Raw genomic sequence first — 27,330 nt, 5'->3', positions numbered from 1 at the left:
CATTTCTTGGAGACCAAATACACAAAAAATCAGTGACACTGACTCCAAATCAGAGACAGTTGACATGTCTGGATTCTAAACACTATTCAGCATATGTACAGTATCAAGGCAAAAAGTGGTATGATTGCAGACCAAAACACTCTGCACCCTAGGAAGGAATGGGGGAAAAAAACGAATCACAGTGACCCAACCAATATGGCCGGTTAGCTCAGATGGTTAGAGCGTGGTGCTAATAACGCCAAGGTCGCGGGTTCGATCCCCGTACTGGCCAAAGTTTTACACGTATTTGACATATGTCTCTCTTTATAGACCCCTGACGAGTTAGTTTGAAGGATTATTCCTTTCGGAAGGATTGTTGATGCACTTTGTATAGACGCAAAAAGAGGGGGACAACATCCATCCTGTTGTAAGTGTGCAAAAAGAGTGATTTCTTTCTGTGCCACTCCATTTTTTTTTTAACAAATGGTACAGTATATATCACCTTGGTACTACAGTATATGCAATGTAAATATGCGGATGAACAGAGCATAGAATAAAGAAGAGAGCATAGAATAAAGAAGCAGCTAGCGCAAACAGTAATTATCACTGAAGTGACGTGAGTAATGCTAACGATTGAGAACCCCTGAATTGTAAGGATGGAAAAGATACCACCTGCATGTAGTACTTATGAACTCATGTAGTCATGTAGTCATGGCAAGCAGACAGCACGTCGCCCCCTATTGGCTGCAATCTTTCTGGGCTAAAAATAAAAACTATCTGCTGGCACGTTTTCTTTCTCAATCCGCCCCATTCACCAGGAAGAGAGACAGAAACAGTTCACCTCCGCATCCATTTCCTCTCTCACTTTAACGCTGGCTGCACCTGAGACAGTGGGAGGGAAGTTGAGAGATCAAAAAAGAGTCACAACCATTCCAAATCCTGTCCTATCAACAGGCTGCTGCTGTCTCTCTGCTCTCAAGGAATTTAATTTGCATGGGAGGGACAAACTGATGTCTCTGCCTCTCTGCCTCTCTGCCTCTCTGCCTCTCTGCCTCTCTGCCTCTCTGCCTCTCTGCCTCTCTGCCTCTCTGCCTCTCTGCCTCTCTGCCTCTCTGCCTCTCTGCCTCTCTGCCTCTCTGCCTCTCTGCCTCTCTGCCTCTCTGCCTCTCTGCCTCTCTGCCTCTCTGCCTCTCTGCCTCTCTGCCTCTCTGCCTCTCTGCCTCTCTGCCTCCATGGCTGAACAGGTCTACTGTATACTAAAGCTCTAGACCTGTGAGCTAGCCTGTGTGATGTTGTCACAACGTATCCACGGACACATTGGGAATTGTGACATCATCATCATGATCATCACACAGACTGGCTGTCCTGTAAGAGACAGAAAGATAGATAGAGACACAGACAGAGAGATGCACTTAGAAATAGATATGCCAAGGCACAGACTGCATTGGGCTTCTGTATCCTACAATGACATTTGAATGAAAAAGAATTTCAGTGGAGTTACATGGTGCATATTTTAATATGAGATCTATACTGTATATATATGTTGTATTACTGTACATCATTTATTTGCCTCCAAATATCCGCCATATGTGAAGGGGTGTAAGTCTAAAATTTGCCTTCTTAGGTAAGAAACTGTTCTTACATACTGTATGACGCAACTGTATGCCAAAAACCTATCTATGAACACAGGGAAAACACACTATTCTCTGTGTTAACAGCTACATTTCTTGGAGACCAAATACACAAAAAATCAGTGACACTGACTCCAAATCAGAGACAGTTGACATGTCTGGATTCTAAACACTATTCAGCATATGTACAGTATCAAGGCAAAAAGTGGTATGATTGCAGACCAAAACACTCTGCACCCTAGGAAGGAATGGGGGAAAAAAACGAATCACAGTGACCCAACCAATATGGCCGGTTAGCTCAGATGGTTAGAGCGTGGTGCTAATAACGCCAAGGTCGCGGGTTCGATCCCCATACTGGCCAAAGTTTTACATGTATTTGACATATGTCTCTCTTTATAGACCCCTGACGAGTTAGTTTGAAGGATTATTCCTTTCGGAAGGATTGTTGATGCACTTTGTATAGACGCAAAAAGAGGGGGACAACATCCATCCTGTTGTAAGTGTGCAAAAAGAGTGATTTCTTTCTGTGCCACTCCATTTTTTTTTTAACAAATGGTACAGTATATATCACCTTGGTACTACAGTATATGCAATGTAAATATGCGGATGAACAGAGCATAGAATAAAGAAGAGAGCATAGAATAAAAAAGCAGCTAGCGCAAACAGTAATTATCACTGAAGTGACGTGAGTAATGCTAACGATTGAGAACCCCTGAATTGTAAGGATGGAAAAGATACCACCTGCATGTAGTACTTATGAACTCATGTAGTCATGTAGTCATGGCAAGCAGACAGCACGTCGCCCCCTATTGGCTGCAATCCTTCTGGGCTAAAAATAAAAACTATCTGCTGGCACGTTTTCTTTCTCAATCCGCCCCATTCACCAGGAAGAGAGACAGAAACAGTTCACCTCCGCATCCATTTCCTCTCTCACTTTAACGCTGGCTGCACCTGAGACAGTGGGAGGGAAGTTGAGAGATCAAAAAAGAGTCACAACCATTCCAAATCCTGTCCTATCAACAGGCTGCTGCTGTCTCTCTGCTCTCAAGGAATTTAATTTGCATGGGAGGGACAAACTGATGTCTCTGCCTCTCTGCCTCTCTGCCTCTCTGCCTCTCTGCCTCTCTGCCTCTCTGCCTCTCTGCCTCTCTGCCTCTCTGCCTCTCTGCCTCTCTGCCTCTCTGCCTCTCTGCCTCTCTGCCTCTCTGCCTCTCTGCCTCTCTGCCTCTCTGCCTCTCTGCCTCTCTGCCTCTCTGCCTCTCTGCCTCTCTGCCTCCCTGCCTCTCTGCCTCTCTGCCTCTCTGCCTCTCTGCCTCTCTGCCTCCATGGCTGAACAGGTCTACTGTATACTAAAGCTCTAGACCTGTGAGCTAGCCTGTGTGATGTTGTCACAACGTATCCACGGACACATTGGGAATTGTGACATCATCATCATGATCATCACACAGACTGGCTGTCCTGTAAGAGACAGAAAGATAGATAGAGACACAGACGGAGAGATGCACTTAGAAATAGATATGCCCAGGCACAGACTGCATTGGGCTTCTGTATCCTACAATGACATTTGAATGAAAAAGAATTTCAGGGGAGTTACATGGTGCATATTTTAATATGAGATCTATACTGTATATATATGTTGTATTACTGTACATCATTTATTTGCCTCCAAATATCCGCCATATGTGAAGGGGTGTAAGTCTAAAATTTGCCTTCTTAGGTAAGAAACTGTTCTTACATACTGTATGACGCAACTGTATGCCAAAAACCTATCTATGAACACAGGGAAAACACACTATTCTCTGTGTTAACAGCTACATTTCTTGGAGACCAAATACACAAAAAATCAGTGACACTGACTCCAAATCAGAGACAGTTGACATGTCTGGATTCTAAACACTATTCAGCATATGTACAGTATCAAGGCAAAAAGTGGTATGATTGCAGACCAAAACACTCTGCACCCTAGGAAGGAATGGGGGAAAAAAACGAATCACAGTGACCCAACCAATATGGCCGGTTAGCTCAGATGGTTAGAGCGTGGTGCTAATAACGCCAAGGTCGCGGGTTCGATCCCCGTACTGGCCAAAGTTTTACATGTATTTGACATATGTCTCTCTTTATAGACCCCTGACGAGTTAGTTTGAAGGATTATTCCTTTCGGAAGGATTGTTGATGCACTTTGTATAGACGCAAAAAGAGGGGGACAACATCCATCCTGTTGTAAGTGTGCAAAAAGAGTGATTTCTTTCTGTGCCACTCCATTTTTTTTTTAACAAATGGTACAGTATATATCACCTTGGTACTACAGTATATGCAATGTAAATATGCGGATGAACAGAGCATAGAATAAAGAAGAGAGCATAGAATAAAGAAGCAGCTAGCGCAAACAGTAATTATCACTGAAGTGACGTGAGTAATGCTAACGATTGAGAACCCCTGAATTGTAAGGATGGAAAAGATACCACCTGCATGTAGTACTTATGAACTCATGTAGTCATGTAGTCATGGCAAGCAGACAGCACGTCGCCCCCTATTGGCTGCAATCCTTCTGGGCTAAAAATAAAAACTATCTGCTGGCACGTTTTCTTTCTCAATCCGCCCCATTCACCAGGAAGAGAGACAGAAACAGTTCACCTCCGCATCCATTTCCTCTCTCACTTTAACGCTGGCTGCACCTGAGACAGTGGGAGGGAAGTTGAGAGATCAAAAAAGAGTCACAACCATTCCAAATCCTGTCCTATCAACAGGCTGCTGCTGTCTCTCTGCTCTCAAGGAATTTAATTTGCATGGGAGGGACAAACTGATGTCTCTGCCTCTCTGCCTCTCTGCCTCTCTGCCTCTCTGCCTCTCTGCCTCTCTGCCTCTCTGCCTCTCTGCCTCTCTGCCTCTCTGCCTCTCTGCCTCTCTGCCTCTCTGCCTCTCTGCCTCTCTGCCTCTCTGCCTCTCTGCCTCTCTGCCTCTCTGCCTCTCTGCCTCTCTGCCTCTCTGCCTCTCTGCCTCTCTGCCTCCATGGCTGAACAGGTCTACTGTATACTAAAGCTCTAGACCTGTGAGCTAGCCTGTGTGATGTTGTCACAACGTATCCACGGACACATTGGGAATTGTGACATCATCATCATGATCATCACACAGACTGGCTGTCCTGTAAGAGACAGAAAGATAGATAGAGACACAGACAGAGAGATGCACTTAGAAATAGATATGCCCAGGCACAGACTGCATTGGGCTTCTGTATCCTACAATGACATTTGAATGAAAAAGAATTTCAGGGGAGTTACATGGTGCATATTTTAATATGAGATCTATACTGTATGTAGCGGTCATGTAAAATGCCTACAGTCATCTCTCCTGCTGGCAGTAAGGCCTGGTAAGTGTGGGCATGCCAGCAGTAATCATGGAGGTTTTCTCTCACACCCTGGTGGGGTGCTCTGTGTATGGCTGGGACTGGTCACATGCTCTGACTCCATGGTTAGTGATGTCAGAGATGTGTCAGCCTCAGAACCTTACATAAGGCACAGCACTGTGTTCTAAAGTTAGTTCTGATGTGGAGTTGCAAAGTGGTTGGTTGCTGAGTGTTGCTGGAAAGCTCTTGTCAGAGCTGAGGAGGAGCTCTGGCAGTTATGTTATAGTAACTCCATGGGAGGCTGTGTCCAGGGACCTGGCACAGGACAGTGATTCCTGCGGGAATAGTGAATCCCTGATCTGGGTGACATACCTAACTAAAGGGAGCACTGGCGAGATGAGCGGCTGAAGATACTCCTTGTGGAGGGCAGTTGCCCTGCCGTGTCAATAAAGATGAGTTCAGCCAGAAACCCTCTCGTGTATCTATCTGGGATGAGTGTACAGAGAGGAGCACCACGGAGGAGTTCCTCGCCAGGACCATCCCCATGCGGACGCAGGGACCCTGGTGAGGTGGAGGCGCTGCACGGTAACTAGGTGAGACTCAGCACACTACCTCAGGCCTGTCTGACGGGTTCTCCCCACACACCATCATGCGGGAGACTCAGGAGTCCTGTAGCCAGCAGGTGCACCATATGACATATCCACACTGTAATGGGGTCCGGTTAGACCACAGGGGCCAATGTGAGATTGGGTGGGTCAGACCGGGCCAGAAACACCGTTACATTTGGAGGCGAGCTGCTGAGATCAGATCCGTCAACAGGACAGGCTTTTAGCTAGGTCACTGGGAAACAGGGAGAGTGTCTGCTGCCACTTTGTGCTGCGTAGGGACGGACCTAGGGGCCTGAAAGGAGTGAGGGGTCTGGAGCGGGCTATAGCTGACCGAGTCACCTTGAGGCAGTGCTAGTTGGTAGGATGCCAGAAGGGACAGCCTGTTAACTTGGTCAGGAGTCCTGGAGAGGGTCTGCGCTAGGCTGACCAAGACAGGTAGACGCCCCAAGTACTGCATGGCAGAGCCAGCCAGAGTACCTAGCCATTCCAGACACTCACCGTAGGGAGCACAGACTGGGAGGAAGGAGTCACAGCAGACACTGAGAGAGTGAGCCTAGCCTGAGGTAGTGCAACCCTGAGTCACACCTAGAGAAAGTACACTTGTGGTGGTGCTGAGCTAATCTTTATTGTACCGGTGTGGTGGCTGCCCCGCAGAGTGGAGCCTCATGTACGACAACTGTTATGAGAAAGTGGAGGATCCGCGTGGCGCGGAGAACGTAAAATGGCGGACAGAGGCTGATGGGGAGGGCACCCGTGGCGTGCAACCCACTGAAGAGCAGACTGTCGCCGAGTTGTCATTGACCAGGCTGCTCTGGAGCGGAGCGAAGGCTATGGCTGCCCCGTTTTTATCCTGTATGGGACAGCGAGGGGCCACCCTTGAAGAGTGTGAAGAAATTGTTATAATTGGGGGAGAACCCCGTGAGGAGAGCGAACGAATGGACTTTTTGGGCGCCAAAACCAACCAAAATGGCGGTTCCCGCTTGCTAGGGAAACCGCATGGGCCAGGCGCAGAAAAAATGGCTGCTGCAGGACTTGCACAGAGCTGGCCGGGAATGGCGCGAACAGCAGAGCCCCGCCCTGATGGGGGGCATGGCGCGAAAGCTATGGCTGCGCCGGGATGGACAGTGACTAATTCAGCCCCTGTGCTGAGTCAACCGTTGAGTTTATGGGACCCTCCCCTGATTTCTACCAGGGGGAGTGACTTTCAATTATGGCCTGTGGGGATGCACCCACTGGGCCCAGGGACTGATATCCAGACGGCGCCACTACAAAAAGTAGTTCCGGCCGTGGAGGTGATTTGCAAGCAAAGGTACCTTGTGCAAAAAGCTGCTGCAAGGAGAAGGCGGGAACTAGCCGCGGGAAAGGACTCCAGCTCTGGGGAGGAGACTGGCGCGAAAACGCAGACCGCGCCCACCAGGACTGAGAGAGGTGCGGCCTTAATTAAGGGGCATGATATTCCCCTGTGGGATCCGCCCATTATTGCAACCCCTGGGGGCGGGTTCCAACTCTGTCAGAGAAGGGAGGAGCCGAAGCAGGGAGTGGCGGATCCAGCAACTTCCACCAGTCAGTTGCGAGGAACCACAGAGAAGGAGAGACCTGTACAGGAAGTGACTCCTGTACCAAGAATGGCCTGCTCCTCCACTGTGGGCACTATGGTCTCCACCCAGCCCTACTCAGTGCCCGGCGGGGTGCTGGTGGTGAGGGTGGCCAATACAGAGACGGTAGTCGGGCTCTGCCTACAATGCGGGCTGCCCGGAGGTACAGTGAATACGATGGCACGTTGCCCTCATTGCGGGACTTTGTATCTGTGGCCTATGCCCACGTTCGTCCCAATACAGCCTGCTGACCCCCCGGTGGATGTGACACGGCGCTCTGCTGAGTCCCCGGGCGCGCTGTGGATCAACCGCGCGAGTCCCGGAGACAGGGGACTGGAGCCGGTCAAGTCGGCTGGGTCACTGGCCATTGAGGCGGCTGGATTAAACCCCGCGACAGGGGCAAAGAGACTTTCACCCCGCCCCGCGACCCCTAGGTCGGGGCGAGGGGACTACTCTGATGAGGACCTCCGTGAGCTGGCGGTAGCAAGAACGGAGTGGAAAAGACAGACGGGGAGAACGACGCCCCGTGGGGTGAGTGACCGGACGTCCCCCGCAGATCGGCGATCCGACCGACGGAGTCCCGCCATCCCAGGACCTGGCGGAGATGAGAGAGAGACGCCTACACCCCTGCGGACGGGTAAGCCAAAAAGCCCTATCTCTTACCTGGTCACAACAGACGGCGAAGCGCTGGAAGGGCCGCGCCAGGCCCAACGCGCACGTGGAGGGACGGCATCACTTCCGGTGGCGACGGCGGAGCAACCGGATGTCGTGGGAGAAGAGATCCCGCATGGGGGTCCAACGCGAGATGGCGACGCTTCCGGTTCCGGGGAGGACGTCACTTCCGGTGGCGACGGCGGAACCCAGGAAGGGGAAGCAGCGACGCTTCGGCGATTGGGGGAAGGTCCCCGACCGCTCGTATTGCCCAGAAATCGGAGAGGCGATCTCAGGACTGAGGAGGGTGAGACATCATCCTTGGACCAGTCTACGGACAGCCAGGAGCGGGTCGTAACCCCGTGGGGTCCCGTCCCATGCCCCTATACCCAACCCCATGCCCTAGCTAATGCCCCTACCCCTATCACAAGGTCACCGGGTTCACCGCCCAGCTTGGAACTTGTGGACATACCTTTGGGGGGGGAGGAAAAACGGACTGGGGAGAGGCAGCTCAGTGGAGCTACGGAAGGCGATTCACGGGGAGGAGGAGAATTGAGGGTGGCGCATACAGTACCCCAACTGGCAGTAAAGGCTCCGAGGTCATCAAGGTGGTCCACACCGCGATCCACAAGGTCGTCAGGGGTATTTTCATTTGATGACGATCGGGAACCAGGGCCTAATCCCTTTAAGGAGACCCGGTGGTGGGCTCCACTATTTGAGGGGTACTCCGCATGGATGGACCGTACTCGGTTCCTCATCCGGCGGGAGGACGTGGTAGATTTCTGGTGGAGAGAGGGAGAGTTTACACCCGAGCAGAGGGACAGGGAATTACAGGAGAGGTGGTTCCAGCTGGAGCGTAGAGACATAGCGCCCATGGGTCCCGACACACTATCAGATCCAGTCGATCCTGATGAGCCCCTATCATGGGTGTTACCTGGGAGGGCAGGTAATGCGGATCTGACCAGGGTCAGTAGGGCGGAGAGGGCTATAATAGTCAAATATAAAAAATCCCATGGGTTGGAGTATCCCTATGTTCCGGAGCCCCTGATGGATGAAATTGAGGACAATAGGGAATCGTGGCTCCAAGAAACTATAGAGCTGTACTTAACCAATAGGGGGAGCGACATAGTAGGTAAAAAGGCGGAAGAAAGAATAGACACCCTGATGCGAGTGTGGAGCATAGGGAGAAATGTTCACAAACATAGAGTGACCTATGTGCCAGAGAGAGGGTCACCTAGGCATTACTATGTTACGGTCCTGGATATGGGTAACCGGGAAGTGAGGAAACCTGACCCAGATCACTATTTTTAGGGGGTACTGACGCATCCTGCGGGTCTGTGGCTGCTGGTCGGGGCGGGCTTGGCGGATGACTGTATTCATATGTACTGAGGTCATGTTACAATATGCTGAAAATTTGTATGGATGTTAACCTAATTATGTTTTGTGTTACAGTGCTTCCTGGAAAGAGGTATACAAATTTAGGTCCCAGCGAGGACGATGGGATTCACCAGGGGGAGAATGTAGCGGTCATGTAAAATGCCTACAGTCATCTCTCCTGCTGGCAGTAAGGCCTGGTAAGTGTGGGCATGCCAGCAGTAATCATGGAGGTTTTCTCTCACACCCTGGTGGGGTGCTCTGTGTATGGCTGGGACTGGTCACATGCTCTGACTCCATGGTTAGTGATGTCAGAGATGTGTCAGCCTCAGAACCTTACATAAGGCACAGCACTGTGTTCTAAAGTTAGTTCTGATGTGGAGTTGCAAAGTGGTTGGTTGCTGAGTGTTGCTGGAAAGCTCTTGTCAGAGCTGAGGAGGAGCTCTGGCAGTTATGTTATAGTAACTCCATGGGAGGCTGTGTCCAGGGACCTGGCACAGGACAGTGATTCCTGCGGGAATAGTGAATCCCTGATCTGGGTGACATACCTAACTAAAGGGAGCACTGGCGAGATGAGCGGCTGAAGATACTCCTTGTGGAGGGCAGTTGCCCTGCCGTGTCAATAAAGATGAGTTCAGCCAGAAACCCTCTCGTGTATCTATCTGGGATGAGTGTACAGAGAGGAGCACCACGGAGGAGTTCCTCGCCAGGACCATCCCCATGCGGACGCAGGGACCCTGGTGAGGTGGAGGCGCTGCACGGTAACTAGGTGAGACTCAGCACACTACCTCAGGCCTGTCTGACGGGTTCTCCCCACACACCATCATGCGGGAGACTCAGGAGTCCTGTAGCCAGCAGGTGCACCATATGACATATCCACACTGTAATGGGGTCCGGTTAGACCACAGGGGCCAATGTGAGATTGGGTGGGTCAGACCGGGCCAGAAATGTATATATATGTTGTATTACTGTACATCATTTATTTGCCTCCAAATATCCGCCATATGTGAAGGGGTGTAAGTCTAAAATTTGCCTTCTTAGGTAAGAAACTGTTCTTACATACTGTATGACGCAACTGTATGCCAAAAACCTATCTATGAACACAGGGAAAACACACTATTCTCTGTGTTAACAGCTACATTTCTTGGAGACCAAATACACAAAAAATCAGTGACACTGACTCCAAATCAGAGACAGTTGACATGTCTGGATTCTAAACACTATTCAGCATATGTACAGTATCAAGGCAAAAAGTGGTATGATTGCAGACCAAAACACTCTGCACCCTAGGAAGGAATGGGGGAAAAAAACGAATCACAGTGACCCAACCAATATGGCCGGTTAGCTCAGATGGTTAGAGCGTGGTGCTAATAACGCCAAGGTCGCGGGTTCGATCCCCGTACTGGCCAAAGTTTTACACGTATTTGACATATGTCTCTCTTTATAGACCCCTGACGAGTTAGTTTGAAGGATTATTCCTTTCGGAAGGATTGTTGATGCACTTTGTATAGACGCAAAAAGAGGGGGACAACATCCATCCTGTTGTAAGTGTGCAAAAAGAGTGATTTCTTTCTGTGCCACTCCATTTTTTTTTTAACAAATGGTACAGTATATATCACCTTGGTACTACAGTATATGCAATGTAAATATGCGGATGAACAGAGCATAGAATAAAGAAGAGAGCATAGAATAAAGAAGCAGCTAGCGCAAACAGTAATTATCACTGAAGTGACGTGAGTAATGCTAACGATTGAGAACCCCTGAATTGTAAGGATGGAAAAGATACCACCTGCATGTAGTACTTATGAACTCATGTAGTCATGTAGTCATGGCAAGCAGACAGCACGTCGCCCCCTATTGGCTGCAATCCTTCTGGGCTAAAAATAAAAACTATCTGCTGGCACGTTTTCTTTCTCAATCCGCCCCATTCACCAGGAAGAGAGACAGAAACAGTTCACCTCCGCATCCATTTCCTCTCTCACTTTAACGCTGGCTGCACCTGAGACAGTGGGAGTGAAGTTGAGAGATCAAAAAAGAGTCACAACCATTCCAAATCCTGTCCTATCAACAGGCTGCTGCTGTCTCTCTGCTCTCAAGGAATTTAATTTGCATGGGAGGGACAAACTGATGTCTCTGCCTCTCTGCCTCTCTGCCTCTCTGCCTCTCTGCCTCTCTGCCTCTCTGCCTCTCTGCCTCTCTGCCTCTCTGCCTCTCTGCCTCTCTGCCTCTCTGCCTCTCTGCCTCTCTGCCTCTCTGCCTCTCTGCCTCTCTGCCTCTCTGCCTCTCTGCCTCTCTGCCTCTCTGCCTCTCTGCCTCCATGGCTGAACAGGTCTACTGTATACTAAAGCTCTAGACCTGTGAGCTAGCCTGTGTGATGTTGTCACAACGTATCCACGGACACATTGGGAATTGTGACATCATCATCATGATCATCACACAGACTGGCTGTCCTGTAAGAGACAGAAAGATAGATAGAGACACAGACGGAGAGATGCACTTAGAAATAGATATGCCCAGGCACAGACTGCATTGGGCTTCTGTATCCTACAATGACATTTGAATGAAAAAGAATTTCAGGGGAGTTACATGGTGCATATTTTAATATGAGATCTATACTGTATATATATGTTGTATTACTGTACATCATTTATTTGCCTCCAAATATCCGCCATATGTGAAGGGGCGTAAGTCTAAAATTTGCCTTCCTAGGTAAGAAACTGTTCTTACATACTGTATGACGCAACTGTATGCCAAAAACCTATCTATGAACACAGGGAAAACACACTATTCTCTGTGTTAACAGCTACATTTCTTGGAGACCAAATACACAAAAAATCAGTGACACTGACTCCAAATCAGAGACAGTTGACATGTCTGGATTCTAAACACTATTCAGCATATGTACAGTATCAAGGCAAAAAGTGGTATGATTGCAGACCAAAACACTCTGCACCCTAGGAAGGAATGGGGGAAAAAAACGAATCACAGTGACCCAACCAATATGGCCGGTTAGCTCAGATGGTTAGAGCGTGGTGCTAATAACGCCAAGGTCGCGGGTTCGATCCCCGTACTGGCCAAAGTTTTACACGTATTTGACATATGTCTCTCTTTATAGACCCCTGACGAGTTAGTTTGAAGGATTATTCCTTTCGGAAGGATTGTTGATGCACTTTGTATAGACGCAAAAAGAGGGGGACAACATCCATCCTGTTGTAAGTGTGCAAAAAGAGTGATTTCTTTCTGTGCCACTCCATTTTTTTTTTAACAAATGGTACAGTATATATCACCTTGGTACTACAGTATATGCAATGTAAATATGCGGATGAACAGAGCATAGAATAAAGAAGAGAGCATAGAATAAAGAAGCAGCTAGCGCAAACAGTAATTATCACTGAAGTGACGTGAGTAATGCTAACGATTGAGAACCCCTGAATTGTAAGGATGGAAAAGATACCACCTGCATGTAGTACTTATGAACTCATGTAGTCATGTAGTCATGGCAAGCAGACAGCACGTCGCCCCCTATTGGCTGCAATCTTTCTGGGCTAAAAATAAAAACTATCTGCTGGCACGTTTTCTTTCTCAATCCGCCCCATTCACCAGGAAGAGAGACAGAAACAGTTCACCTCCGCATCCATTTCCTCTCTCACTTTAACGCTGGCTGCACCTGAGACAGTGGGAGGGAAGTTGAGAGATCAAAAAAGAGTCACAACCATTCCAAATCCTGTCCTATCAACAGGCTGCTGCTGTCTCTCTGCTCTCAAGGAATTTAATTTGCATGGGAGGGACAAACTGATGTCTCTGCCTCTCTGCCTCTCTGCCTCTCTGCCTCTCTGCCTCTCTGCCTCTCTGCCTCTCTGCCTCTCTGCCTCTCTGCCTCTCTGCCTCTCTGCCTCTCTGCCTCTCTGCCTCTCTGCCTCTCTGCCTCTCTGCCTCTCTGCCTCTCTGCCTCTCTGCCTCTCTGCCTCTCTGCCTCCATGGCTGAACAGGTCTACTGTATACTAAAGCTCTAGACCTGTGAGCTAGCCTGTGTGATGTTGTCACAACGTATCCACGGACACATTGGGAATTGTGACATCATCATCATGATCATCACACAGACTGGCTGTCCTGTAAGAGACAGAAAGATAGATAGAGACACAGACAGAGAGATGCACTTAGAAATAGATATGCCCAGGCACAGACTGCATTGGGCTTCTGTATCCTACAATGACATTTGAATGAAAAAGAATTTCAGTGGAGTTACATGGTGCATATTTTAATATGAGATCTATACTGTATATATATGTTGTATTACTGTACATCATTTATTTGCCTCCAAATATCCGCCATATGTGAAGGGGTGTAAGTCTAAAATTTGCCTTCTTAGGTAAGAAACTGTTCTTACATACTGTATGACGCAACTGTATGCCAAAAACCTATCTATGAACACAGGGAAAACACACTATTCTCTGTGTTAACAGCTACATTTCTTGGAGACCAAATACACAAAAAATCAGTGACACTGACTCCAAATCAGAGACAGTTGACATGTCTGGATTCTAAACACTATTCAGCATATGTACAGTATCAAGGCAAAAAGTGGTATGATTGCAGACCAAAACACTCTGCACCCTAGGAAGGAATGGGGGAAAAAAACGAATCACAGTGACCCAACCAATATGGCCGGTTAGCTCAGATGGTTAGAGCGTGGTGCTAATAACGCCAAGGTCGCGGGTTCGATCCCCATACTGGCCAAAGTTTTACATGTATTTGACATATGTCTCTCTTTATAGACCCCTGACGAGTTAGTTTGAAGGATTATTCCTTTCGGAAGGATTGTTGATGCACTTTGTATAGACGCAAAAAGAGGGGGACAACATCCATCCTGTTGTAAGTGTGCAAAAAGAGTGATTTCTTTCTGTGCCACTCCATTTTTTTTTTAACAAATGGTACAGTATATATCACCTTGGTACTACAGTATATGCAATGTAAATATGCGGATGAACAGAGCATAGAATAAAGAAGAGAGCATAGAATAAAAAAGCAGCTAGCGCAAACAGTAATTATCACTGAAGTGACGTGAGTAATGCTAACGATTGAGAACCCCTGAATTGTAAGGATGGAAAAGATACCACCTGCATGTAGTACTTATGAACTCATGTAGTCATGTAGTCATGGCAAGCAGACAGCACGTCGCCCCCTATTGGCTGCAATCCTTCTGGGCTAAAAATAAAAACTATCTGCTGGCACGTTTTCTTTCTCAATCCGCCCCATTCACCAGGAAGAGAGACAGAAACAGTTCACCTCCGCATCCATTTCCTCTCTCACTTTAACGCTGGCTGCACCTGAGACAGTGGGAGGGAAGTTGAGAGATCAAAAAAGAGTCACAACCATTCCAAATCCTGTCCTATCAACAGGCTGCTGCTGTCTCTCTGCTCTCAAGGAATTTAATTTGCATGGGAGGGACAAACTGATGTCTCTGCCTCTCTGCCTCTCTGCCTCTCTGCCTCTCTGCCTCTCTGCCTCTCTGCCTCTCTGCCTCTCTGCCTCTCTGCCTCTCTGCCTCTCTGCCTCTCTGCCTCTCTGCCTCTCTGCCTCTCTGCCTCTCTGCCTCTCTGCCTCTCTGCCTCTCTGCCTCTCTGCCTCTCTGCCTCTCTGCCTCTCTGCCTCTCTGCCTCTCTGCCTCCCTGCCTCTCTGCCTCTCTGCCTCTCTGCCTCTCTGCCTCTCTGCCTCCATGGCTGAACAGGTCTACTGTATACTAAAGCTCTAGACCTGTGAGCTAGCCTGTGTGATGTTGTCACAACGTATCCACGGACACATTGGGAATTGTGACATCATCATCATGATCATCACACAGACTGGCTGTCCTGTAAGAGACAGAAAGATAGATAGAGACACAGACGGAGAGATGCACTTAGAAATAGATATGCCCAGGCACAGACTGCATTGGGCTTCTGTATCCTACAATGACATTTGAATGAAAAAGAATTTCAGGGGAGTTACATGGTGCATATTTTAATATGAGATCTATACTGTATATATATGTTGTATTACTGTACATCATTTATTTGCCTCCAAATATCCGCCATATGTGAAGGGGTGTAAGTCTAAAATTTGCCTTCTTAGGTAAGAAACTGTTCTTACATACTGTATGACGCAACTGTATGCCAAAAACCTATCTATGAACACAGGGAAAACACACTATTCTCTGTGTTAACAGCTACATTTCTTGGAGACCAAATACACAAAAAATCAGTGACACTGACTCCAAATCAGAGACAGTTGACATGTCTGGATTCTAAACACTATTCAGCATATGTACAGTATCAAGGCAAAAAGTGGTATGATTGCAGACCAAAACACTCTGCACCCTAGGAAGGAATGGGGGAAAAAAACGAATCACAGTGACCCAACCAATATGGCCGGTTAGCTCAGATGGTTAGAGCGTGGTGCTAATAACGCCAAGGTCGCGGGTTCGATCCCCGTACTGGCCAAAGTTTTACACGTATTTGACATATGTCTCTCTTTATAGACCCCTGACGAGTTAGTTTGAAGGATTATTCCTTTCGGAAGGATTGTTGATGCACTTTGTATAGACGCAAAAAGAGGGGGACAACATCCATCCTGTTGTAAGTGTGCAAAAAGAGTGATTTCTTTCTGTGCCACTCCATTTTTTTTTTAACAAATGGTACAGTATATATCACCTTGGTACTACAGTATATGCAATGTAAATATGCGGATGAACAGAGCATAGAATAAAGAAGAGAGCATAGAATAAAGAAGCAGCTAGCGCAAACAGTAATTATCACTGAAGTGACGTGAGTAATGCTAACGATTGAGAACCCCTGAATTGTAAGGATGGAAAAGATACCACCTGCATGTAGTACTTATGAACTCATGTAGTCATGTAGTCATGGCAAGCAGACAGCACGTCGCCCCCTATTGGCTGCAATCTTTCTGGGCTAAAAATAAAAACTATCTGCTGGCACGTTTTCTTTCTCAATCCGCCCCATTCACCAGGAAGAGAGACAGAAACAGTTCACCTCCGCATCCATTTCCTCTCTCACTTTAACGCTGGCTGCACCTGAGACAGTGGGAGGGAAGTTGAGAGATCAAAAAAGAGTCACAACCATTCCAAATCCTGTCCTATCAACAGGCTGCTGCTGTCTCTCTGCTCTCAAGGAATTTAATTTGCATGGGAGGGACAAACTGATGTCTCTGCCTCTCTGCCTCTCTGCCTCTCTGCCTCTCTGCCTCTCTGCCTCTCTGCCTCTCTGCCTCTCTGCCTCTCTGCCTCTCTGCCTCTCTGCCTCTCTGCCTCTCTGCCTCTCTGCCTCTCTGCCTCTCTGCCTCTCTGCCTCTCTGCCTCTCTGCCTCTCTGCCTCTCTGCCTCTCTGCCTCTCTGCCTCTCTGCCTCTCTGCCTCCATGGCTGAACAGGTCTACTGTATACTAAAGCTCTAGACCTGTGAGCTAGCCTGTGTGATGTTGTCACAACGTATCCACGGACACATTGGGAATTGTGACATCATCATCATGATCATCACACAGACTGGCTGTCCTGTAAGAGACAGAAAGATAGATAGAGACACAGACAGAGAGATGCACTTAGAAATAGATATGCCCAGGCACAGACTGCATTGGGCTTCTGTATCCTACAATGACATTTGAATGAAAAAGAATTTCAGTGGAGTTACATGGTGCATATTTTAATATGAGATCTATACTGTATATATATGTTGTATTACTGTACATCATTTATTTGCCTCCAAATATCCGCCATATGTGAAGGGGTGTAAGTCTAAAATTTGCCTTCTTAGGTAAGAAACTGTTCTTACATACTGTATGACGCAACTGTATGCCAAAAACCTATCTATGAACACAGGGAAAACACACTATTCTCTGTGTTAACAGCTACATTTCTTGGAGACCAAATACACAAAAAATCAGTGACACTGACTCCAAATCAGAGACAGTTGACATGTCTGGATTCTAAACACTATTCAGCATATGTACAGTATCAAGGCAAAAAGTGGTATGATTGCAGACCAAAACACTCTGCACCCTAGGAAGGAATGGGGGAAAAAAACGAATCACAGTGACCCAACCAATATGGCCGGTTAGCTCAGATGGTTAGAGCGTGGTGCTAATAACGCCAAGGTCGCGGGTTCGATCCCCATACTGGCCAAAGTTTTACATGTATTTGACATATGTCTCTCTTTATAGACCCCTGACGAGTTAGTTTGAAGGATTATTCCTTTCGGAAGGATTGTTGATGCACTTTGTATAGACGCAAAAAGAGGGGGACAACATCCATCCTGTTGTAAGTGTGCAAAAAGAGTGATTTCTTTCTGTGCCACTCCATTTTTTTTTTAACAAATGGTACAGTATATATCACCTTGGTACTACAGTATATGCAATGTAAATATGCGGATGAACAGAGCATAGAATAAAGAAGAGAGCATAGAATAAAAAAGCAGCTAGCGCAAACAGTAATTATCACTGAAGTGACGTGAGTAATGCTAACGATTGAGAACCCCTGAATTGTAAGGATGGAAAAGATACCACCTGCATGTAGTACTTATGAACTCATGTAGTCATGTAGTCATGGCAAGCAGACAGCACGTCGCCCCCTATTGGCTGCAATCTTTCTGGGCTAAAAATAAAAACTATCTGCTGGCACGTTTTCTTTCTCAATCCGCCCCATTCACCAGGAAGAGAGACAGAAACAGTTCACCTCCGCATCCATTTCCTCTCTCACTTTAACGCTGGCTGCACCTGAGACAGTGGGAGGGAAGTTGAGAGATCAAAAAAGAGTCACAACCATTCCAAATCCTGTCCTATCAACAGGCTGCTGCTGTCTCTCTGCTCTCAAGGAATTTAATTTGCATGGGAGGGACAAACTGATGTCTCTGCCTCTCTGCCTCTCTGCCTCTCTGCCTCTCTGCCTCTCTGCCTCTCTGCCTCTCTGCCTCTCTGCCTCTCTGCCTCTCTGCCTCTCTGCCTCTCTGCCTCTCTGCCTCTCTGCCTCTCTGCCTCTCTGCCTCTCTGCCTCTCTGCCTCTCTGCCTCTCTGCCTCTCTGCCTCTCTGCCTCTCTGCCTCTCTGCCTCTCTGCCTCTCTGCCTCTCTGCCTCCATGGCTGAACAGGTCTACTGTATACTAAAGCTCTAGACCTGTGAGCTAGCCTGTGTGATGTTGTCACAACGTATCCACGGACACATTGGGAATTGTGACATCATCATCATGATCATCACACAGACTGGCTGTCCTGTAAGAGACAGAAAGATAGATAGAGACACAGACAGAGAGATGCACTTAGAAATAGATATGCCAAGGCACAGACTGCATTGGGCTTCTGTATCCTACAATGACATTTGAATGAAAAAGAATTTCAGTGGAGTTACATGGTGCATATTTTAATATGAGATCTATACTGTATATATATGTTGTATTACTGTACATCATTTATTTGCCTCCAAATATCCGCCATATGTGAAGGGGTGTAAGTCTAAAATTTGCCTTCTTAGGTAAGAAACTGTTCTTACATACTGTATGACGCAACTGTATGCCAAAAACCTATCTATGAACACAGGGAAAACACACTATTCTCTGTGTTAACAGCTACATTTCTTGGAGACCAAATACACTAAAAATCAGTGACACTGACTCCAAATCAGAGACAGTTGACATGTCTGGATTCTAAACACTATTCAGCATATGTACAGTATCAAGGCAAAAAGTGGTATGATTGCAGACCAAAACACTCTGCACCCTAGGAAGGAATGGGGGAAAAAAACGAATCACAGTGACCCAACCAATATGGCCGGTTAGCTCAGATGGTTAGAGCGTGGTGCTAATAACGCCAAGGTCGCGGGTTCGATCCCCGTACTGGCCAAAGTTTTACATGTATTTGACATATGTCTCTCTTTATAGACCCCTGACGAGTTAGTTTGAAGGATTATTCCTTTCGGAAGGATTGTTGATGCACTTTGTATAGACGCAAAAAGAGGGGGACAACATCCATCCTGTTGTAAGTGTGCAAAAAGAGTGATTTCTTTCTGTGCCACTCCATATTTTTTTTAACAAATGGTACAGTATATATCACCTTGGTACTACAGTATATGCAATGTAAATATGCGGATGAACAGAGCATAGAATAAAGAAGAGAGCATAGAATAAAAAAGCAGCTAGCGCAAACAGTAATTATCACTGAAGTGACGTGAGTAATGCTAACGATTGAGAACCCCTGAATTGTAAGGATGGAAAAGATACCACCTGCATGTAGTACTTATGAACTCATGTAGTCATGTAGTCATGGCAAGCAGACAGCACGTCGCCCCCTATTGGCTGCAATCTTTCTGGGCTAAAAATAAAAACTATCTGCTGGCACGTTTTCTTTCTCAATCCGCCCCATTCACCAGGAAGAGAGACAGAAACAGTTCACCTCCGCATCCATTTCCTCTCTCACTTTAACGCTGGCTGCACCTGAGACAGTGGGAGGGAAGTTGAGAGATCAAAAAAGAGTCACAACCATTCCAAATCCTGTCCTATCAACAGGCTGCTGCTGTCTCTCTGCTCTCAAGGAATTTAATTTGCATGGGAGGGACAAACTGATGTCTCTGCCTCTCTGCCTCTCTGCCTCTCTGCCTCTCTGCCTCTCTGCCTCTCTGCCTCTCTGCCTCTCTGCCTCTCTGCCTCTCTGCCTCTCTGCCTCTCTGCCTCTCTGCCTCTCTGCCTCTCTGCCTCTCTGCCTCTCTGCCTCTCTGCCTCTCTGCCTCTCTGCCTCTCTGCCTCTCTGCCTCTCTGCCTCTCTGCCTCTCTGCCTCTCTGCCTCTCTGCCTCTCTGCCTCCATGGCTGAACAGGTCTACTGTATACTAAAGCTCTAGACCTGTGAGCTAGCCTGTGTGATGTTGTCACAACGTATCCACGGACACATTGGGAATTGTGACATCATCATCATGATCATCACACAGACTGGCTGTCCTGTAAGAGACAGAAAGATAGATAGAGACACAGACAGAGAGATGCACTTAGAAATAGATATGCCCAGGCACAGACTGCATTGGGCTTCTGTATCCTACAATGACATTTGAATGAAAAAGAATTTCAGTGGAGTTACATGGTGCATATTTTAATATGAGATCTATACTGTATATATATGTTGTATTACTGTACATCATTTATTTGCCTCCAAATATCCGCCATATGTGAAGGGGTGTAAGTCTAAAATTTGCCTTCTTAGGTAAGAAACTGTTCTTACATACTGTATGACGCAACTGTATGCCAAAAACCTATCTATGAACACAGGGAAAACACACTATTCTCTGTGTTAACAGCTACATTTCTTGGAGACCAAATACACTAAAAATCAGTGACACTGACTCCAAATCAGAGACAGTTGACATGTCTGGATTCTAAACACTATTCAGCATATGTACAGTATCAAGGCAAAAAGTGGTATGATTGCAGACCAAAACACTCTGCACCCTAGGAAGGAATGGGGGAAAAAAACGAATCACAGTGACCCAACCAATATGGCCGGTTAGCTCAGATGGTTAGAGCGTGGTGCTAATAACGCCAAGGTCGCGGGTTCGATCCCCGTACTGGCCAAAGTTTTACATGTATTTGACATATGTCTCTCTTTATAGACCCCTGACGAGTTAGTTTGAAGGATTATTCCTTTCGGAAGGATTGTTGATGCACTTTGTATAGACGCAAAAAGAGGGGGACAACATCCATCCTGTTGTAAGTGTGCAAAAAGAGTGATTTCTTTCTGTGCCACTCCATTTTTTTTTTAACAAATGGTACAGTATATATCACCTTGGTACTACAGTATATGCAATGTAAATATGCGGATGAACAGAGCATAGAATAAAGAAGAGAGCATAGAATAAAAAAGCAGCTAGCGCAAACAGTAATTATCACTGAAGTGACGTGAGTAATGCTAACGATTGAGAACCCCTGAATTGTAAGGATGGAAAAGATACCACCTGCATGTAGTACTTATGAACTCATGTAGTCATGTAGTCATGGCAAGCAGACAGCACGTCGCCCCCTATTGGCTGCAATCTTTCTGGGCTAAAAATAAAAACTATCTGCTGGCACGTTTTCTTTCTCAATCCGCCCCATTCACCAGGAAGAGAGACAGAAACAGTTCACCTCCGCATCCATTTCCTCTCTCACTTTAACGCTGGCTGCACCTGAGACAGTGGGAGGGAAGTTGAGAGATCAAAAAAGAGTCACAACCATTCCAAATCCTGTCCTATCAACAGGCTGCTGCTGTCTCTCTGCTCTCAAGGAATTTAATTTGCATGGGAGGGACAAACTGATGTCTCTGCCTCTCTGCCTCTCTGCCTCTCTGCCTCTCTGCCTCTCTGCCTCTCTGCCTCTCTGCCTCTCTGCCTCTCTGCCTCTCTGCCTCTCTGCCTCTCTGCCTCTCTGCCTCTCTGCCTCTCTGCCTCTCTGCCTCTCTGCCTCTCTGCCTCTCTGCCTCTCTGCCTCTCTGCCTCTCTGCCTCTCTGCCTCCATGGCTGAACAGGTCTACTGTATACTAAAGCTCTAGACCTGTGAGCTAGCCTGTGTGATGTTGTCACAACGTATCCACGGACACATTGGGAATTGTGACATCATCATCATGATCATCACACAGACTGGCTGTCCTGTAAGAGACAGAAAGATAGATAGAGACACAGACAGAGAGATGCACTTAGAAATAGATATGCCCAGGCACAGACTGCATTGGGCTTCTGTATCCTACAATGACATTTGAATGAAAAAGAATTTCAGTGGAGTTACATGGTGCATATTTTAATATGAGATCTATACTGTATATATATGTTGTATTACTGTACATCATTTATTTGCCTCCAAATATCCGCCATATGTGAAGGGGTGTAAGTCTAAAATTTGCCTTCTTAGGTAAGAAACTGTTCTTACATACTGTATGACGCAACTGTATGCCAAAAACCTATCTATGAACACAGGGAAAACACACTATTCTCTGTGTTAACAGCTACATTTCTTGGAGACCAAATACACAAAAAATCAGTGACACTGACTCCAAATCAGAGACAGTTGACATGTCTGGATTCTAAACACTATTCAGCATATGTACAGTATCAAGGCAAAAAGTGGTATGATTGCAGACCAAAACACTCTGCACCCTAGGAAGGAATGGGGGAAAAAAACGAATCACAGTGACCCAACCAATATGGCCGGTTAGCTCAGATGGTTAGAGCGTGGTGCTAATAACGCCAAGGTCGCGGGTTCGATCCCCATACTGGCCAAAGTTTTACATGTATTTGACATATGTCTCTCTTTATAGACCCCTGACGAGTTAGTTTGAAGGATTATTCCTTTCGGAAGGATTGTTGATGCACTTTGTATAGACGCAAAAAGAGGGGGACAACATCCATCCTGTTGTAAGTGTGCAAAAAGAGTGATTTCTTTCTGTGCCACTCCATTTTTTTTTTAACAAATGGTACAGTATATATCACCTTGGTACTACAGTATATGCAATGTAAATATGCGGATGAACAGAGCATAGAATAAAGAAGAGAGCATAGAATAAAAAAGCAGCTAGCGCAAACAGTAATTATCACTGAAGTGACGTGAGTAATGCTAACGATTGAGAACCCCTGAATTGTAAGGATGGAAAAGATACCACCTGCATGTAGTACTTATGAACTCATGTAGTCATGTAGTCATGGCAAGCAGACAGCACGTCGCCCCCTATTGGCTGCAATCTTTCTGGGCTAAAAATAAAAACTATCTGCTGGCACGTTTTCTTTCTCAATCCGCCCCATTCACCAGGAAGAGAGACAGAAACAGTTCACCTCCGCATCCATTTCCTCTCTCACTTTAACGCTGGCTGCACCTGAGACAGTGGGAGGGAAGTTGAGAGATCAAAAAAGAGTCACAACCATTCCAAATCCTGTCCTATCAACAGGCTGCTGCTGTCTCTCTGCTCTCAAGGAATTTAATTTGCATGGGAGGGACAAACTGATGTCTCTGCCTCTCTGCCTCTCTGCCTCTCTGCCTCTCTGCCTCTCTGCCTCTCTGCCTCTCTGCCTCTCTGCCTCTCTGCCTCTCTGCCTCTCTGCCTCTCTGCCTCTCTGCCTCTCTGCCTCTCTGCCTCTCTGCCTCTCTGCCTCTCTGCCTCTCTGCCTCTCTGCCTCTCTGCCTCTCTGCCTCTCTGCCTCCATGGCTGAACAGGTCTACTGTATACTAAAGCTCTAGACCTGTGAGCTAGCCTGTGTGATGTTGTCACAACGTATCCACGGACACATTGGGAATTGTGACATCATCATCATGATCATCACACAGACTGGCTGTCCTGTAAGAGACAGAAAGATAGATAGAGACACAGACAGAGAGATGCACTTAGAAATAGATATGCCCAGGCACAGACTGCATTGGGCTTCTGTATCCTACAATGACATTTGAATGAAAAAGAATTTCAGTGGAGTTACATGGTGCATATTTTAATATGAGATCTATACTGTATATATATGTTGTATTACTGTACATCATTTATTTGCCTCCAAATATCCGCCATATGTGAAGGGGTGTAAGTCTAAAATTTGCCTTCTTAGGTAAGAAACTGTTCTTACATACTGTATGACGCAACTGTATGCCAAAAACCTATCTATGAACACAGGGAAAACACACTATTCTCTGTGTTAACAGCTACATTTCTTGGAGACCAAATACACAAAAAATCAGTGACACTGACTCCAAATCAGAGACAGTTGACATGTCTGGATTCTAAACACTATTCAGCATATGTACAGTATCAAGGCAAAAAGTGGTATGATTGCAGACCAAAACACTCTGCACCCTAGGAAGGAATGGGGGAAAAAAACGAATCACAGTGACCCAACCAATATGGCCGGTTAGCTCAGATGGTTAGAGCGTGGTGCTAATAACGCCAAGGTCGCGGGTTCGATCCCCATACTGGCCAAAGTTTTACATGTATTTGACATATGTCTCTCTTTATAGACCCCTGACGAGTTAGTTTGAAGGATTATTCCTTTCGGAAGGATTGTTGATGCACTTTGTATAGACGCAAAAAGAGGGGGACAACATCCATCCTGTTGTAAGTGTGCAAAAAGAGTGATTTCTTTCTGTGCCACTCCATTTTTTTTTTAACAAATGGTACAGTATATATCACCTTGGTACTACAGTATATGCAATGTAAATATGCGGATGAACAGAGCATAGAATAAAGAAGAGAGCATAGAATAAAAAAGCAGCTAGCGCAAACAGTAATTATCACTGAAGTGACGTGAGTAATGCTAACGATTGAGAACCCCTGAATTGTAAGGATGGAAAAGATACCACCTGCATGTAGTACTTATGAACTCATGTAGTCATGTAGTCATGGCAAGCAGACAGCACGTCGCCCCCTATTGGCTGCAATCCTTCTGGGTTAAAAATAAAAACTATCTGCTGGCACGTTTTCTTTCTCAATCCGCCCCATTCACCAGGAAGAGAGACAGAAACAGTTCACCTCCGCATCCATTTCCTCTCTCACTTTAACGCTGGCTGCACCTGAGACAGTGGGAGGGAAGTTGAGAGATCAAAAAAGAGTCACAACCATTCCAAATCCTGTCCTATCAACAGGCTGCTGCTGTCTCTCTGCTCTCAAGGAATTTAATTTGCATGGGAGGGACAAACTGATGTCTCTGCCTCTCTGCCTCTCTGCCTCTCTGCCTCTCTGCCTCTCTGCCTCTCTGCCTCTCTGCCTCTCTGCCTCTCTGCCTCTCTGCCTCTCTGCCTCTCTGCCTCTCTGCCTCTCTGCCTCTCTGCCTCTCTGCCTCTCTGCCTCCCTGCCTCTCTGCCTCTCTGCCTCTCTGCCTCTCTGCCTCTCTGCCTCCATGGCTGAACAGGTCTACTGTATACTAAAGCTCTAGACCTGTGAGCTAGCCTGTGTGATGTTGTCACAACGTATCCACGGACACATTGGGAATTGTGACATCATCATCATGATCATCACACAGACTGGCTGTCCTGTAAGAGACAGAAAGATAGATAGAGACACAGACGGAGAGATGCACTTAGAAATAGATATGCCCAGGCACAGACTGCATTGGGCTTCTGTATCCTACAATGACATTTGAATGAAAAAGAATTTCAGGGGAGTTACATGGTGCATATTTTAATATGAGATCTATACTGTATATATATGTTGTATTACTGTACATCATTTATTTGCCTCCAAATATCCGCCATATGTGAAGGGGTGTAAGTCTAAAATTTGCCTTCTTAGGTAAGAAACTGTTCTTACATACTGTATGACGCAACTGTATGCCAAAAACCTATCTATGAACACAGGGAAAACACACTATTCTCTGTGTTAACAGCTACATTTCTTGGAGACCAAATACACAAAAAATCAGTGACACTGACTCCAAATCAGAGACAGTTGACATGTCTGGATTCTAAACACTATTCAGCATATGTACAGTATCAAGGCAAAAAGTGGTATGATTGCAGACCAAAACACTCTGCACCCTAGGAAGGAATGGGGGAAAAAAACGAATCACAGTGACCCAACCAATATGGCCGGTTAGCTCAGATGGTTAGAGCGTGGTGCTAATAACGCCAAGGTCGCGGGTTCGATCCCCGTACTGGCCAAAGTTTTACATGTATTTGACATATGTCTCTCTTTATAGACCCCTGACGAGTTAGTTTGAAGGATTATTCCTTTCGGAAGGATTGTTGATGCACTTTGTATAGACGCAAAAAGAGGGGGACAACATCCATCCTGTTGTAAGTGTGCAAAAAGAGTGATTTCTTTCTGTGCCACTCCATTTTTTTTTTAACAAATGGTACAGTATATATCACCTTGGTACTACAGTATATGCAATGTAAATATGCGGATGAACAGAGCATAGAATAAAGAAGAGAGCATAGAATAAAGAAGCAGCTAGCGCAAACAGTAATTATCACTGAAGTGACGTGAGTAATGCTAACGATTGAGAAGCCCTGAATTGTAAGGATGGAAAAGATACCACCTGCATGTAGTACTTATGAACTCATGTAGTCATGTAGTCATGGCAAGCAGACAGCACGTCGCCCCCTATTGGCTGCAATCCTTCTGGGCTAAAAATAAAAACTATCTGCTGGCACGTTTTCTTTCTCAATCCGCCCCATTCACCAGGAAGAGAGACAGAAACAGTTCACCTCCGCATCCATTTCCTCTCTCACTTTAACGCTGGCTGCACCTGAGACAGTGGGAGGGAAGTTGAGAGATCAAAAAAGAGTCACAACCATTCCAAATCCTGTCCTATCAACAGGCTGCTGCTGTCTCTCTGCTCTCAAGGAATTTAATTTGCATGGGAGGGACAAACTGATGTCTCTGCCTCTCTGCCTCTCTGCCTCTCTGCCTCTCTGCCTCTCTGCCTCTCTGCCTCTCTGCCTCTCTGCCTCTCTGCCTCTCTGCCTCTCTGCCTCTCTGCCTCTCTGCCTCTCTGCCTCTCTGCCTCTCTGCCTCTCTGCCTCTCTGCCTCTCTGCCTCTCTGCCTCTCTGCCTCTCTGCCTCTCTGCCTCTCTGCCTCTCTGCCTCTCTGCCTCTCTGCCTCCATGGCTGAACAGGTCTACTGTATACTAAAGCTCTAGACCTGTGAGCTAGCCTGTGTGATGTTGTCACAACGTATCCACGGACACATTGGGAATTGTGACATCATCATCATGATCATCACACAGACTGGCTGTCCTGTAAGAGACAGAAAGATAGATAGAGACACAGACAGAGAGATGCACTTAGAAATAGATATGCCAAGGCACAGACTGCATTGGGCTTCTGTATCCTACAATGACATTTGAATGAAAAAGAATTTCAGTGGAGTTACATGGTGCATATTTTAATATGAGATCTATACTGTATATATATGTTGTATTACTGTACATCATTTATTTGCCTCCAAATATCCGCCATATGTGAAGGGGCGTAAGTCTAAAATTTGCCTTCCTAGGTAAGAAACTGTTCTTACATACTGTATGACGCAACTGTATGCCAAAAACCTATCTATGAACACAGGGAAAACACACTATTCTCTGTGTTAACAGCTACATTTCTTGGAGACCAAATACACAAAAAATCAGTGACACTGACTCCAAATCAGAGACAGTTGACATGTCTGGATTCTAAACACTATTCAGC

General features: G+C 46.4%; 8 non-coding genes across 8 annotated transcripts; all 8 read left to right on the top strand.

The window, feature by feature from the left end:
• Positions 1 to 197: 197 nt before the first annotated feature.
• Positions 198 to 271, top strand: TRNAI-AAU (transfer RNA isoleucine (anticodon AAU)). The gene has a single exon. It is a non-coding gene; the product is annotated as a tRNA-Ile (tRNA).
• A 3,350-nt stretch (positions 272 to 3,621) lies between these two features.
• On the top strand, positions 3,622 to 3,695 carry TRNAI-AAU (transfer RNA isoleucine (anticodon AAU)). Its single transcript has one exon. It is a non-coding gene; the product is annotated as a tRNA-Ile (tRNA).
• Positions 3,696 to 10,516: 6,821 nt separating this feature from the next.
• On the top strand, positions 10,517 to 10,590 carry TRNAI-AAU (transfer RNA isoleucine (anticodon AAU)). The gene has a single exon. It is a non-coding gene; the product is annotated as a tRNA-Ile (tRNA).
• Positions 10,591 to 12,184: 1,594 nt separating this feature from the next.
• TRNAI-AAU (transfer RNA isoleucine (anticodon AAU)) lies at positions 12,185 to 12,258 on the top strand. Its single transcript has one exon. It is a non-coding gene; the product is annotated as a tRNA-Ile (tRNA).
• A 3,326-nt stretch (positions 12,259 to 15,584) lies between these two features.
• Positions 15,585 to 15,658, top strand: TRNAI-AAU (transfer RNA isoleucine (anticodon AAU)). The gene has a single exon. It is a non-coding gene; the product is annotated as a tRNA-Ile (tRNA).
• A 3,326-nt stretch (positions 15,659 to 18,984) lies between these two features.
• On the top strand, positions 18,985 to 19,058 carry TRNAI-AAU (transfer RNA isoleucine (anticodon AAU)). The gene has a single exon. It is a non-coding gene; the product is annotated as a tRNA-Ile (tRNA).
• A 1,642-nt stretch (positions 19,059 to 20,700) lies between these two features.
• Positions 20,701 to 20,774, top strand: TRNAI-AAU (transfer RNA isoleucine (anticodon AAU)). Its single transcript has one exon. It is a non-coding gene; the product is annotated as a tRNA-Ile (tRNA).
• Positions 20,775 to 25,728: 4,954 nt separating this feature from the next.
• TRNAI-AAU (transfer RNA isoleucine (anticodon AAU)) lies at positions 25,729 to 25,802 on the top strand. The gene has a single exon. It is a non-coding gene; the product is annotated as a tRNA-Ile (tRNA).
• Positions 25,803 to 27,330: the final 1,528 nt, after the last annotated feature.

This window comes from Ascaphus truei, chromosome 12, assembly GCF_040206685.1.
Source record: "Ascaphus truei isolate aAscTru1 chromosome 12, aAscTru1.hap1, whole genome shotgun sequence".
NCBI lineage: Eukaryota > Metazoa > Chordata > Amphibia > Anura > Ascaphidae > Ascaphus > Ascaphus truei.
This window is presented reverse-complemented; position numbering and strand designations above follow the sequence as displayed.